General features: G+C 43.4%; 1 protein-coding gene across 1 annotated transcript in view; it reads left to right on the plus strand.

Moving 5' to 3' along the window:
• The window catches only part of ADGRA3 (adhesion G protein-coupled receptor A3), a 208,588-nt gene that overhangs the window by 409 nt on the left and 191,558 nt on the right, over positions 1-16,621 (plus strand). The gene's annotated exons all lie outside the window — the stretch shown is intronic.

Here is a 16,621-nt window from a genome sequence, read left to right on the forward strand (position 1 = left end):
TAGCGTCCTCCTGTGCTGCTCTAGACTCGAGTAGGATTTTGGGCCAAGGGAGAGGGGCTCTCCAGTTACAGAGAAAAGTAGAGGGTTTAAAATAAACAAGGAGAATGAAGAGCGTGAGGGATGCGAGTGAAAGAAAGTGTGGATGTTTGGGATTGCCGATGAAAGTCTGCGGAGGATCTTGGTGGACGAGGTCTCGGATAGATAAAGTTTCCATGCAACTTCTTTTAAAGGGGACAACGTCAACTTCTTTATTCCTCTGTCCCCTTTGTTGCAAGTCCTTGTCTTGCATTCGGATTTTTGAACTTGTACTTTTAGTTAAGTTCAGTTGGGCCCATCGGAGATGCAACCCGCGACTGGAAAAGATGTGTCCTTGTGATTTGGAGTGATGTCACCACTAACGTCAGATGCGACATTGAGGCAAGCAAGCTAACGTGAAATATTGTTATCAAGTGGGCAAAGGTGGAACAGTGGCTAAATTGTGATTAGGCGGCGTCCTAAAGGTTAGGTGGAACATAGGTAGAAGTAGAGCTAAGGTGGCACACTGGTAGAAGGTGCATTTAGGTGGCATCTCTATGGTATGACGGTAGAAGGAGATGCTAGATCGCAAGCTGGTTGGAGTCTTTACGTGGCAAACTGATAGGAGAGTTTATGTAGCACGTTCGTAGAACTAAAGTTTGGGTAGCACGCTGATGGCATGCTGGTAGAAGGAGATGTTAGGTGAAAGGAGAGCTTAGGTGACCTGCTGGTGAAAAAAAATAATCTTGCGTGGCACACTGGTAAAAATGAGGGCCTTGGCGGTACGCTGACAGGAGACCTTTGGTGGTACCTTAGTAGAGCTTAAGTGCCACGCTGGTAGAAGGAGATGCTAGTTGGCACGCTGGGGAAAGGAAAGGCTAGGCATGCTGGTGGAGGGACTGCTTAGGTGGCATGCTGGTGGAATCAGCTTAGGTGGTATGTTAGCGGAAAGAATGGTTAGGTAGGATGCTACAGGAAGGAGAGCATTGGTAGGACACCGGTGGAAGGAAAGTGTAGGTGACATGCTGATGAAAGGAAAGCTTAGGTGGCATGCTGCGGGAAGGAGAGCATAGATGGCACACTGGGAGAAGTGGAGTTTAGGTGGCAAGCTGGTGGAAATAAAGTATAGGTAGGATGCTGGTGGAAGGAGTGCTTGGGTGGCAGACTGGTAGTAGAGCTTATCTGGTAGAAGGACCGTTCAGGCCAAATTCTTGTGGGTTGACAGCCTGTGGGGGAGCTTTTGTGTAAAGCTGGAGAAAGAGAGATTAGGTAGGAGAATGGTAAAGTTGTCCTTTTTTTGGGATGTTGGTAAAAGAGGGGCTTGATTGTTCAGGTGAGAAGGCTTGCATGTAAGATTGTCATATGGATTGCTGTTTGATGGGATTTAAAATATATGCTGCTGGTAGTAGAGGAACATGTGGCACTGAGACAGAGCTTAGTGGTACGTTGGTAGAGAGGGACGTTCTGGGATAGTGGTCAAAGATCACTTATTCAGGGTGTCTCATTTTGGATGTAGGTTAAAAAAAAAAAGCTCATTTTGCGTTTTATAGATATTGGATAAGATGTTGGTGTGAACTCAGGTCTCATATAATGTACTGTCTGTAAAATTCTGGTTAGGTGGGCGCCAGAACAGTTGGACGGCCCTGTCCTGCCACAGCCTGGACTTACTATTGTTCGTTCTTCTGTACAGGCTGTTGCCAAATTAGAGTTCACGAGGACCCTCATAGCGAACTGTGGTGGCACAGTGCAGGGCACATTTGTGCCACCCTGGCAGAAGGAGTCACAGGTGGGACTGTATGAAAAAGTGGTCCATAGTGGGACTATGGTGGAGTTGCTAGAGAAGGAAGCAAGATTAAGTAGGTGGGGTATGCTGTGACATTGACACCGAGAAGGCTAGGTGGGATCTTGGCAGTGCGGTCCATGTGGAGACTGTTGAGGCATACCAGCATTTTTGGTTATGGATGAGCCAGGCTTTACATGGGAATATATATTTTTGTTTTCATTAATAACTTTCGACCTGCACTGTGAATCCACATAGAAAGGAGATTCCATGTGGTAAAATGACTGACAAATAAATGTGGTACATTTGTAACATTCAATGACTAAATGAAAAGGAAGACGACTATACTTTTACGTATACTAAGCAGAGGCTTGACCATTACCCTTTCAGCAGATGGTACAATGCTGGTTTTTGTTGGGAGGACTCTCTTTTGACCCCCCCGTATTATCTATTTCTGTATCTATTGAGATATTTGCGGGTCTGGTTGCTAATTGTAAAGTATTCAGAAGTGCCCTTTTCATGATCCAAATAATTGGTTTAACTCAGCATCCCTTCTAAGATTCTCGCATGACCATCAGACTTAGCCCTATACAAGTAAGTACCCACTCAGAGACTGGTGATGGACTCGCCTGTTTCACCTCATCACTAAGTTAATTATGATTGTGCTGACAGTTTGCAGGACCAGCAGGACTGGTGGTGCTTTGACTGCATGTACCAGCAGTCCTTGCACCATGAGGCGCTTTCAGCTGTTTCTCTCTGCCCATCCCGCACTTATTAGCGCATTCACCTCCCGCAGCACGGAACACAGTTTACAGGAGCTGTGTTACCAGTATGGGCTTTGAGTGCATGGACCAGCAGTACTTGAGCCATGCAGTGCTTTCAGCTGTTTCCGCCAGCGCTTATTCGCACGCTCACCTCCCACAGTCGTGGGATGTGCGTGGGCGAAGACGGTCCTGTCATAGCCAGGAATGGGCTGGGCTGGGCCACCCCTCTTGGTTCCTTGGCCCAAAGGAGCAGACGTGTTGGGTTATACAAAAAGAAGATTCCCTTCATATACTAGAAAACAAGTTACTGCGTAATTTGTTGGCAGTACCACTGTACCTCTCTTCTATTACTTGCCATTTGGAACTTGGAGCAAACTATATAGAGGACAGTATTAAAATTAGCACGTTACTACTTTGGGTGAGAATTTGGTCGACCCCGGAAGCAATTCTTAGGAGGGAGATTAGACAAGGCTGCCTCCGTTTGGATAACATCGGCTCCATCCCCTGGCTGTTTTTATGAATTTGGGATTTGAAGGTTATTTTATAAACCCATAAACTATTACGAGGGATACCAAATCTTTGGTTAAAAAGCTGTTCCATAAGTAGAGAGAAGAAGGTCACCTGAGGGATTTTTATCAGGCCCCGACCGCTGTAATAAACTATGTGTCTATTAAACCTTCACTAGGCTTGGAGTTTTGTCTCATACTAGTTCATAGAGAGAGGCACAGATTTTATCTCACCAGGCTCTGTTTTAATTTAATTAATTTTCTTGTAGCATATCCTTCCCAGGACACCTGGTTTGTTAATCTCCCCACCTGTCGCTGTGATTCTGTCACAAAACAAAGCACGTTACACTGTTGTTTTGTAATTTGTACTCTTCGCACAGGAAGCACTTTCTTGTCGCTGTTCTCCGTGCAGCCAACAGTAGAGGCATATGGCCAGTGGAATCTGTTTTTGAAATCCATCATCACGGTGACCTACAAAGGTTCAAAGTATAGAGTTATTTAAAAAACTGTATCGTTCCCTTACCATATTTCTTTTATATACATTGTAACATCTTCTATATTCATCACTGTGTGAGCACATATTAGTACAGAGCACTTTACTTTTAAGCAGTAAAAATATCACGCAGCTGCAAGGTATATTTCCTTTCCATTTATCCATAAAGTGTTACTAATTTACAAGACTTATTTCTGTCATTTTACCAAATGAAATCTCTGTTTTAGATGTGTTTACTGCCCCTGATTCCGGATGGTTTCACAAGAGAAGCCTTTGTCTCCCTAATACACTGTACTGTAAATTAGCACCAACATTTGGCAAATGCTTGAACAAAGAACTAAATGGTTAAAGATTTGTCAGAGAACAGTCCATAAGGTCAAAAGTTGTTCTGGAAAAACATTTTAGAAGGTATGCATAGGAAATAGACTAGGTGTTTAAATGTTCAATTGTGGGCAAGAACTGCGTTTTAAGACTTTTCTAAAGCACAAGTCATTGTTCTCTGCTCTTAGGCTTGGTTTGGGATCATTATGCAGCCTGGGAATCTAGATCCCCATGATTCTACATGGTTTTGTCCTTGTAGACTTAAAAAGTTGAAAGCCGGGTGGTTAAATGTGGCATTAACAAACGATCATTTTAGATGTATAGAAGACTGTTAGTTTTTATACTTCCCAGCAGGGTGCCAGTGCAATTTCAAGACTGGCTTTATGTAGTCACTCAAACCTTCTCTAATTGAGGCACTTTCTGTCATCCTAAAAAGCCTTTCTAGATCCCGCTCTACTTGATGTTACTGTACTCCAGTCTCGGCACTACCAAGGCCGTCATCAGCTCCACTTAGTGGCCAGTTCGGAGGAAATTGATAATCTGTAGTAGAGAGAGTTGTAGGTTGATGATCTTAATCACTGCATTAACTTGAGCTACAAAAGAAAGCTCCCTCTTAAAACATCCAAGTTTCTTGCTTTCAGTGATGTAGTTAGCAGTGTTTGAGGGCGGGGGGGGGGTTGGGGGGGGGGGGGCAAAGTAGTGGTTTCTGTTCCACCCAGCATCATAATCCCATTCAGATAAAGGAAGGTTTCCTTTATCCTATGCGACATGGTTTTAGTGAGTGGTGATGTTGTCTTTGTCCAATAGAAAACTTTCCAGGTATAAGTGCATTCGGATATATTTAGCAAGCATGGAGAGATTCATGTGATAATGGTCTAAGAGCTGGGCAAATAAGATGGGGATGACCCTGTTGGCACTGCACAAGACAGCTTGTTTGACGTTTCTAATGTACCATACAGACCTGGTGGCGAGGAATGATCTGATTCATTCCAGGTTGGATTCAAAGATAACAGTCCACTCTTCAGGTATTGTCAGACATATGTTGTGATGCACTCTGAAGACTGCTGAGGTCAATTTCTTGTTTTCATAGAAGGGCAATCGAGTTGGTATTGAAGATTGGTCAGGTTTGTTTTAATTATGTAAGATGTTGTTGAGTTCTTTAAGGTTTCTAGTTTCCCTTAATGATTTTGTCACTTTAAGGCAGTGTTTGATTCCATGGGTAGAAGTTGAAAGACTATGAAAGAAGCTTACATAGGAGATTGGACTGTGAGGGTGAAAGGTTAAGATAATGACATGTCTGCTATAATGTGTTTCCTAGGATGTCAGGGTTGGCCAGCTTCAGTCATATATTAAAGTTTTCCTTTGACTCGTTGATTATAGGTATGGCTAGATAACCCTCGTTGGCACTTTTAACAGCTTTAAAATTGTTCCTTCTATGTGCTACTGATGCATGAATGGTCCCTATTGTTGTAGATGACAGAGAGGCGGCAAAATGATTGTTGTTCATCATACAAAGTCTGCTATTGGCCTGCAGACCTCTTGAGTTTGTGGTAGAAACCTTCAAAAGGTAGCTTATTGTACATGTTATTTGAGATTTAATGGTTACACCCATGTTGAATTCACGGCTTCCAATAAAGTGGTACTGTTGACCTAAATAAGACCTTTTTATTGGTTGCTTTGCCTCAGTCTGAAGAATAAACGAGCTGCACTTTTTCCTTTCTTGGGGAGAGGTTCTTTTATACCATGCATATTATAATCTGCAAAACTGGGACGTGGGAAAAGCTCTGAAACTTAACCTAGGTTGAACAAAGACAATAGGAGGTTAAAAAAAGTATCTCTCAAAATACAAGCGTGAGATATTTTGCAGCCAGGTATGCAGATTTCTGATTGACACACATGCTTTTTAACTGTGGATATTGTTCGCAGTTTTTGTGCTGAAGCAGTGCTTTTTTAAGTAATCCAAAGCAGTAGGAAAGTGCACTCCGTAGTTAACAAATCCAAGATTAGTAATTCATTGTAAGAAATCAGTTCAGAATTGTTTAACCCTGTATCAACGTCAAACATGAATCCGAGAGCCCCTTGTCTCTTGCCAAGTGTATCTGGATGATAATCTGTTGCTGGTTTCACTGGAAGATCTGACTTTAGTCCTCAACAAAACACCGTATCGCAACATCTATATCTTGGGGCCCATAACCTCGATTGATAACCTTTTTAGCTTCAAGTTGGGTAAATATGAAATTGAGTGCTAGTAGAAATTATAAGGTGGAGACATGGTTTTAATTGTCTAACTCATCTGACAACATCTTGTTGTGACTTCTAAGGCTCTTTGAACTCCGCGGACTTGCATACTAGTTAAGAACTACATGCCTTTATTGTTTTGGGCAGAGAAATCTTGTATTAAAATAGCAACTAAACAAACGTCTGTTAACTATAATTTCACTCTGAGATTACTCCAGTTTTGACCTATTTTTTTCCAGCACAATATTTGGACTGGGTCTGAAACATAATTGAATGCCACAATAAAGATTCGGTAAAAACTTCACCCTTGGACACAGCGAGAACCATAGGTTCTTTAGCACTCGACCTTGCACGTTCTCAACGTGTTCTTAATGAATTGAGATATTCTAGGTTAAAAAGTATTTCCGTAATGTTAGTTGCAGTCGTTATTGTAGTCGTTCTTGACTTTATCATCATTCCACCTTGTTGGAATTAAATAGGTTGGAGAAAATAGTAATAACATATTGTCCTTATCTAGTACTTCCCCCTTCTTTGTCATTCATCTGGTAATCAACGAAGACCACAACCCCTTTGAAATACAGCCTGCTGAATTTAGGAATATATGGAACTCGGGTAAAGTGTGCATGCTGGAATGAATACTTCGACTGACACACTTGTATATTATCAATATTACCAGCATTTGATATTTTTATACCTTTCACTGCTCTACTAACTTTATGCAGAATTATACGTTGTATCTGTATGGGGCAGGATGGCATAGCTGGCTGTTTCTGTAGTGGAATACTGTCACATACTTGGCAGTAGCTAGCAATGTAACTAAATATTACTTGCCCAGACCTGCACAGAAACCTTATTTTTAAAATCGCCAGCAAAGAAAGTGCCTCACAAGGTGTGTGCCGTTAGCTAGCATGTGTGCAAAATCATACCTTGCTTGGGGGAATTGGGTGAAATTGTTTTGGTCAGTCAAGCCTCTGTTGCCTTTTTCCATTTTCTATAAAAATCTTCTGCATAAAGCCCATTGGTGTGATTGCTGTCTGCCAAATAAATGTAAAATCTCCCAAGTGCTGTAAACACAAAAGTGTAACAGTAAATTTACTGCTTTCTTCCTCCACGTGCATTGTTTTTCCATGGGTTTTACCTTCACCTGTTTGTTTTTTACAAAGTTGCATATTTCATGAAATTTGTGGTGTTTGAAAAATTTAAATTTCAGATAAATCCATATATCAGATAGATCCAGATATATTGACATTTTCTTTCCGTTAAATATTCTTCTTGAATTCACACAGAATTCATTTGGCACAATCGTGGAGGTAGAATACCTTTATATAGTTAAACATGATTTTCGAAACATGCTTTTTAGACCTCGTCTACTAGGCACAACATGTGTTGTATGTTGAAAGACATGTTGTGAGGTTATCAAGAATATACAAAGGATTGGAGCCTGGCCATTGCTTAGCGTTGGTCATTTCCCTGCTTCTTGTTTGTGTCTAGGGTTGACAGTCTTGTGTTTGTCCCTCCTGTGTAGCATAGCCTCTTTACCATCATTGTTGATTAGCTAGCTTCTATGCTTCCACTTGTTGCTTTTCAAGCACGAATGTTTTTTATTTTTTTTGGGGGTTTAGTGCTCCATGAGCATGCATGCTTTTTCTAGTTGTCCTGCTTGTGTACGTTTCTCCTTCTACACTCCCTGTTGCTTTCTGTTGTCCATGTGCTTCTCCCCAGCACACTCCATGTTGCGCACACCCTCATGTACTCACCTCTTCTACCGCTGCTTTCTCACCCGCGTCCTTCTCCCTTCTCCCTCACGCACTCCATGTTTGCTACCGGTCACATTGTTTCTCCTACCCATGCCCTCTCTCTGTAGTGTTTCCTCACACCAGGTGCTATCCTTTTGTCTGTTGCTTCTCCTCCCCACCCCACACCCTACTTGCCTACTTCTCCCCCGTCTGCTCCATTTTTTTAACTTCATTGGTGTTGCAGTTGTCAATTTTACATTGCTGTGAATGTTCGGTAGAGGTGTCTAAGCTTTATAGCAGTAAGAATGAACTGCAGGCTAAGATCAAGATAGGAAACCAAAAGCATATTGTAGAAAAAAGGGAAAGGGCTTCTCTGATTTTCACCACCAAACTGCAAAAACTGATGATGTAAAATATGTTGAATATATAAATAGTGTCGCAGTGCTATACGGGAATGTGAGCCTGCTATGAGGTAATATTTCGGACCATTTTTCATGATATGTACTTCTTGTAGGGCAAAATAATTGCAAACACAGGGATGTGGAATTCCTATCGCCCGACGCCCAGGACATCTTGTTTGGGGTCAAGGGCAACAAGTTTTTATGTTTACTTTGTCCTTGGGACAAGTAGGCCCAACCCCTTTGGCTGCCTGTTTACAGAGAGTGGAACTCTCTGCAGTTGAGGTAATGTGTTTCCAAAAGATAATGCTGTTCGAACTTGTATTTATGGTTCATCATTTGAAAGCCTTCATTATTAGGGTGAGTGCTGTAAATAAATGTTTTAAGGTCACACTTCACTACTGAAGTTGGTTCCAGTACAAAAAAAAAATAACTGTATACACATGTTTGAAAAGTTTAGGCTATGAGGCTAAATATAATGCTCCCAGAATGCTCTCTGATTAGATGCAAATGAAGTGTCATTTAGTAAAATGTGTTGATGCATGCTAGTATTTCCCAAAAATATTTCTAATGGAAAATCAGTGTAACCATTTTCAACACGATTATGGGAAGCATGAAAATAAACAAACACTGACAAAGCCAACTAATCTGACATATTTTTATAAGTCTTTTAGTTTCATCAATGCGTGTCTTGTTTTGACATGGCTTTTGTAACACTTTATTGCTGTGGGAGCTACCAGGCCCTCAACATTGTAACAAACACTGGCAAAACACCCCCAAAAAGTTTTTGAACTCTAAAAGCACACGTTGCCACCAGCGGCATAACAAAGGCCCTGCAGCCGCCCTCCAAGGGGGCCCCTTCAGCACAGCACCTGCCCTGAGTGAGTCTGGAGAGGGGGCTCCTCCATGTTCTTTGCAAAGGGGCACCCTCCAGTTTCGTTACGTCACTGATTGCCACTGTAATTCCTGACCCTGAACAAAACTACTTTGTGTGGCAATATGCTCCTTGTGGAAGAGCAGAATGCGATCACTCACAGTAAAGCCAGCCGAAAGAGAGAGAAATAGAAGTTTAATAAAAACAAAATGTCTTTGTTAACACCAGACCTAATTAGGGACCAGGACCCACATGTAGGTAGCTTTTTGCATTTCGCAAACAGCGACTTTCGCTGTTTGCGACGTGCAAAAAGCACATTGCGATGCACAAACCCAGTTTTGCGATTCGGTAACCTGGTTACCGAATCACAAAACGGGTTTGCGACTCGCAATTAGTAAGGGGTGTTCCCTTCCTAATTGCGACTCGCATTGCAATGTAGGATTGTTTTGCGAACGCGGGCGCAAACCAATCGCAGTTTGCACCCATTTCAAATGGGTGCTAACACTTTTGCAAAAGGGAAGGGATCCCCATGGGACCCATTCCCCATTGTGAATGTCACTGCAAAAAAAATTTCAGAGCAGGCAGTGGTCCTGCGGACCACTGCCTGCTCTGAAAAATAGAAACGAAAACGTTTCATTTTTCGTTTTTGTTATGCATCTCGTTTTCCTTTAAGGAAAACGTGCTGCATTTTAAAAAAAAAAAAAAAAAAAAAAAAAAAAAACCCCAAAAAAACCTGCTTTATTGAAAAGCAGTCACAGACATGGTGGTCTGCTGTCTCCAGCAGGCCACCATCCCTGTGAGGGCCGCCATTCGCGAGGGGGTCGCAAATTGCGACCCACCTCATGATTATTCATGAGGTGGGCATTTGCGAATCCCTTGCGAATCACAGATGGTGTCAGGGACACCATCCTACATTCGGATTTGCGACTCGCAATTTGCAGGTCGCAAATCTGAACCTACCTACATGTGGCCCCAAATTCTTAAAGAAAGTCACAAAAGTGCACCCATGGTATGTCGTACCCCTATAAAATATTTGTGAACTGTATTTTAGCATGGGTAAATACGATGTGTAGATTTGCTCATGTAAAAATCTATTGAGCATTTGCAAGTTCATTTTCCCTCCAGCCACTTTCTTCCCAACCCTGGAAGAAGTTCTAATTCTGCCATTGTCAGGAGTAAATGTCCAACCTTTCTTATTATGGGAAAATATTAGAGAGAAGCTGGTAAAAATCTTTAAAACATGCAGGTTAGTAGGTTTGCAGACTCAAAGGCATTCCAGCCCTGGAACTATTGCTTACTGCTTCCTCCAGCCCCAGTATGCAGATCTGCAGAAAGGTGGCAAAATAAGGAAATTGCTACAGTAGGGATTGAAACTGCAAGTATTCAAGCCATACTATGGTAGTAGCCCTGGCATAATCAGAGAGGCTATTATCAGAGCACTTACATAATGAGCTTGCTGCCATAATTTGTCGCCACACTACATGGCACCAAAGGGACAAGTAGATCTTTTTACAGGACAAGTAGATTTGAGAAGCAACCTGTCCCCTGGACAAGTAGATATTTTAATAAATTCCACACCCCTGAAACATATGTAAGGGCACGCACAGGGGTGTGATAAAGGATGGTCAACACTAATTAAATTTTGATCGCATGCATATGGGTAATTGCCCATAGATCAGACACATCACCATCATACAACAATTAAGCAAAAATGCCAAATGTGCTTGCTAATCTTTTATATCTGTTATACCTTCTTGAAGTCATTGCATTAGATGTTTAATGATGACTGCTTTGTAATTCAAGACATGGGGCCTGATTACAACCTTGGCGGTTGGCATACTTCGCCACAAATGTGATGGATATCCAGCCCAGCGTATTACGAGTTCCATTATATCATATGGAACTTGTAAAACGGCTGGTGGGATATCTGCCAAGTTTGTGACATAGTATCCCAACTGCTAAGGTCGTAATCGGGCCCATAGTTTAGTCCCTTAGTTGTGGCCTGAAGCCAGTCTGTCTATTTACTTTTTCCAATATTTAGTAGAGGGGTGAGGGTACCCCTGTGGTGTCCAGTTTTATCACATCACCAACAAGCCATTTGATGCCATCTTCAAAGTGTTAGACCAGTGGAGTGCCATCCGCCTTGCACCTTATCCTTCTTGGTGCTGAAAAATCCATTGTTGAACCTTTTGAGTGGTTGTCCCACATACATCAAGTCACATGGACACACAATAATACATATCATTTGTGTTACAGTTTAAGTATGGCCTCAGTCAATATTTTTCCCCAGAAGCTTCCAACATTTTGGTGTTCATGGTGAATTTACACATTTGGCAGTTTACACATTTATTGTGGTCCTGTTCTATCTGGAAATCCCCAAAATGCTATGATTGTTTGCTGTATTTGTAAAGCGCGCCAGTACCCAATAGGCTATTTAGGTGCAGATGGTAGGTTGGTTACTAGAAAAGCCAGTTCTTCAGCTTCATGCAGAACTGGAGAAGGGGAGATTGAGTGGGAGATCATTCCACGCTTTGGGAGAGATGTAAGAAAATGCACAACCTCCTGTTCTGGTTCTGTGTATGCGTGGGATGTGTGCAAGTAGCAAAGTAGGAGGTGGGCGACGGTGTCTGATTGGCTGGTGGAAGGAAATGAAACTCTTCATGTAGATGGGGCCTAAGTTGTGTAGTGTCTTGAGTGTGTATGTGTGTGTAGGAAGTTGGCTCTGTATGTGCTATTTCAAAGTAAGGAATAGCATGCACAGAGTCCAAGGGTTCCCCTTAGAGGTAAAATAGTGGTAAAAATAGATAATACTAATGCTCTATTTTGCGGTAGTGTGGTCGAGCAGTAGGCTTACCCAAGGAGTAGTGTTAAGCATTTGTTGTACATACACATAGACAATAAATGAGGTACACACACTCAGAGACAAATCCAGCCAATAGGTTTTTATATAGAAAAATATCTTTTCTTAGTTTATTTTAAGAACCACAGGTTCAAATTCTACATGTAATATCTCATTCGAAAGGTATTGCAGGTAAGTACTTTAGGAACTTCAAATCATCAAAATTGCATGTATACTTTTCAAGTTATTCACAAATAGCTGTTTTAAAAGTAGACACTTAGTGCAATTTTCACAGTTCCTAGGGGAGGTAAGTATTTGTTAGGTTAACCAGGTAAGTAAGACACTTACAGGGCTTAGTTCTTGGTCCAAGGTAGCCCACCGTTGGGGGTTCAGAGCAACCCCAAAGTCACCACACCAGCAGCTCAGGGCCGGTCAGGTGCAGAGTTCAAAGTGGTGCCCAAAACACATAGGCTAGAATGGAGAGAAGGGGGTGCCCCGGTTCCGGTCTGCTTGCAGGTAAGTACCCGCGTCTTCGGAGGGCAGACCAGGGGGGTTTTGTAGGGCACCGGGGGGGACACAAGTCCACACAGAAATTTCACCCTCAGCAGCGCGGGGGCGGCCGGGTGCAGTGTAGAAACAAGCGTCGGGTTTTCAATGTTAGTCTATGAGAGATCTCGGGATCTCTTCAGCGCTGCAGGCAGGCAAGGGGGGGATTCCTCGGGGAAACCTCCACTTGGGCAAGGGAGAGGGACTCCTGGGGGTCACTTCTCCAGTGATAGTCCGGTCCTTCAGGTCCTGGGGGCTGCGGGTGCAGGGTCTCTCCCAGGCGTCGGGACTTTGGATTCAAAGAGTCGCGGTCAGGGGAAGCCTCGGGATTCCCTCTGCAGGCGGCGCTGTGGGGGCTCAGGGGGGACAGGTTTTGGTACTCACAGTATCAGAGTAGTCCTGGGGTCCCTCCTGAGGTGTCGGGTCTCCACCAGCCGAGTCGGGGTCGCCGGGTGCAGTGTTGCAAGTCTCACGCTTCTTGCGGGGAGCTTGCAGGGTTCTTTAAAGCTGCTGGAAACAAAGTTGCAGCCTTTCTTGGAGCAGGTCCGCTGTCCTCTGGAGTTTCTTGTCTTTTCGAAGCAGGGGCAGTCCTCAGAGGATGTCGAGGTCGCTGGTCCCTTCGGAAGGCGTCGCTGGAGCAGGATCTTTGGAAGGCAGGAGACAGGCCGGTGAGTTTCTGGAGCCAAGGCAGTTGTCGTCTTCTGGTCTTCCGCTGCAGGGGTTTTCAGCTGGGCAGTCCTTCTTCTTGTAGTTGCAGGAATCTAATTTTCTAGGGTTCAGGGTAGCCCTTAAATACTAAATTTAAGGGCGTGTTTAGGTCTGGGGGGTTAGTAGCCAATGGCTACTAGCCCTGAGGGTGGGTACACCCTCTTTGTGCCTCCTCCCAAGGGGAGGGGGTCACAATCCTAACCCTATTGGGGGAATCCTCCATCTGCAAGATGGAGGATTTCTAAAAGTTAGAGTCACTTCAGCTCAGGACACCTTAGGGGCTGTCCTGACTGGCCAGTGACTCCTCCTTGTTGCTTTCTTTGTTCCCTCCAGCCTTGCCGCCAAAAGTGGGGGCCGTGGCCGGAGGGGGCGGGCAACTCCACTAAGCTGGAGTGCCCTGCTGGGCTGTGACAAAGGGGTGAGCCTTTGAGGCTCACCGCCAGGTGTCACAGCTCCTGCCTGGGGGAGGTGTTAGCATCTCCACCCAGTGCAGGCTTTGTTACTGGCCTCAGAGTGACAAAGGCACTCTCCCCATGGGGCCAGCAACATGTCTCTAGTGTGGCAGGCTGCTGGAACCAGTCAGCCTACACAGATAGTTGGTTAAGCTTCAGGGGGCACCTCTAAGGTGCCCTCTGTGGTGTATTTTACAATAAAATGTACACTGGCATCAGTGTGCATTTATTGTGCTGAGAAGTTTGATACCAAACTTCCCAGTTTTCAGTGTAGCCATTATGGTGCTGTGGAGTTCGTGTTTGACAGACTCCCAGACCATATACTCTTATGGCTACCCTGCACTTACAATGTCTAAGGTTTTGTTTAGACACTGTAGGGGTACCATGCTCATGCACTGGTAGCCTCACCTATGGTATAGTGCACCCTGCCTTAGGGCTGTAAGGCCTGCTAGAGGGGTGTCTTACCTATACTGTATAGGCAGTGAGAGGCTGGCATGGCACCCTGAGGGGAGTGCCATGTCGACTTACTCATTTTGTTCTCACTAGCACACACAGGCTTGTAAGCAGTGCTGAGTGAGGGGTCTCTAGGGTGGCATAAGACATGCTGCAGCCCTTAGAGACCTTCCTTGGCATCAGGGCCCTTGGTACTAGAAGTACCAGTTACAAGGGACTTATCTGAATGCCAGGGTGTGCCAATTGTGGATACAATGGTACATTTTAGGTGAAGGAACACTGGTGCTGGGGCCTGGTTAGCAGGGTCCCAGCACTCTTCTCAGTCAAGTCAGCATCAGTATCAGGCAAAAAGTGGGGGGTAACTGCAACAGGGAGCCATTTCTTTACAGTGTGTGTGAAGAGTTTGAATTGAGTGCGTTTGTGTATCGGGAGCCATTGTAGTTCCCTGAGGTGTGGTGTGGTGTGATGTGACTTCTCTTATGGGAAGTTGAGGGTGAATCTGGCTCCCGAGTTCTGAATGGTTTGTAGTCTTCTAGCAAGTTGCTTAGTGAGCCCCTCATAGAGGGTGTTCTCATAATCCAACTTGCTGATGACAGTGGTGTGAGTGCGAGATTTCCTAATGTTGCTTGGCAGCAAGGGGTGGAATTTAAAAAAATGTCTATTGTCCATGGGACAGGTTGCTTCATAAATCTACTTGTCCTGTAAAACATTTACTTTCCGTTTGGTGCCATATTGTGCAGCGACAAATTATGTCAGCGACCCCATTATATAAGAGCTCTGATAATAGCTTCACTGATTATGCCGGGCTAATACTATAGTAGGCCATACTAGCAATTTCATTATTTTGCCACCTTTCTGCAGATCTACATACTGGGGCTAGAGGAAGCAGTAAGCAATAGTTGCAGGGCTGGAGTACCTTTGAGTCTTTACAAACCTACTAACTTGCATGTTTACTCCTGACAAGGGCGGAAGTAGAAGTTTTTCCAGGGTTGGGGAAAAAAAGAGGTTGGAGAACTTGTAAACGCTCAACAGATTTTAGCACGAGCAAATCTACACTTGTGTATTTTCTCGTGCTAAAATACATTCCACAAATATTTTCTAGGAGTATGAGTTCCTGGCCTACTTCTGTAAATTATAGTGAATTCATGCACACCTCTAATGCAAAGGCATACACCATAGGTGCAATTTGTGACTTTTGTAAGATTTGGGCCCCTAAATAGGTCTGGCGTTAACCAAGATATTGCTCTCTCTAGCCATCTATCAACTGTCTTTACTGTGAGTGATAGTATTCTTCTCTTCCACAAGGAGGATATTGATACACAGAGTAGTTTTTTTCAGTACCAGGAAGCACTGTGGCAATGTGTGCTTTTTAAGACCAATTTCTCTTTTTTTTTTTTTGTGTGTGCTTTTTGTCAGTGTCTGGTACAATGGCAAGGGCCTGGCAGCTCCCACAACAATAAAGTGTTACAAAAGTTGTGTAATAACATACACGCATTGACAAAAACCAACAGACTGCCCACCATTGTTGGATCAATTGGCTTTGCCTAGTGCTTGTTTATTTTCATGTTTCTCATAATCTTGTTGTAAATGGTTACACTGATTTTTCTTCTATGAATATCTTTTGAAAATAGTTGCATACATCAACCCATTTTAGTAATGGTGCTTCAAAAAAAGTACCTAAAGTTTCACAGTAATTTAGCAAAACACGTTTTTTTTTTCCTACTTGCCTTTTTTCTGAACATTTTATTTTCAAAGCAAAGAATCATCATTCTTGTTTACAAGCTTCTGCAAACATTTGCATCTAATCAGAGAGCATCCTGACATTTCTGTTGGAACCACTTTCAGTAGTACAATCTGACCGTACAAAGTTTATTAAGAGTGCTCACCCTAATAATAAAGGCTTTGCATTAATGAACCATAAATAGAAGTTCGAAGGGTATTAACATATGGACACACATATTACCTCAACTGCATACAGTTTCCTTCCCTTTAAACTGGCATCCAAAGGGTTTGATCTGCAGGGGGTTGAGTCTGCTTGTCCCAAGGACAAAACAAACATGAAAACTTGTTGTCCTTGACCCCAAACAATATGTCTTGGATGTCGGGCTATAGAAATTCCACACCCCGGTTGGCAGCCATTTGAAGAACTTCCTTAGCATCTTCAGGGTGTGGAAGCAGGATGCAGTGATGACGCTGACTTATGCGGTTATGTCCAAATTGCTGTTGATGATTATTCGGAGGTTCTGGGCGTGAGTTCTTGGTGTGGGTCAGAGTTCAACTGGCCACCAGTTGGAGTCCCATGGTGAGGTATTTTTGTGAAATATAATTACCTCTGTCTTGTCAGTGTTCAGCTTGAGACAGTTGGCTTTCATGCACTTAGCAACTTCGGTCATGCAGGCGATGATTTTGTTTCTTGTTTTGGGGGACTCATCTTAGAGGGAGAGTATGAGTTCTGTCTTGTCTGCATAGGAGACTGGATGCTTTATGGGCCTCTACCA

This window comes from Pleurodeles waltl, chromosome 1_2 (assembly GCF_031143425.1).
Source record: "Pleurodeles waltl isolate 20211129_DDA chromosome 1_2, aPleWal1.hap1.20221129, whole genome shotgun sequence".
Lineage (NCBI taxonomy): Eukaryota > Metazoa > Chordata > Amphibia > Caudata > Salamandridae > Pleurodeles > Pleurodeles waltl.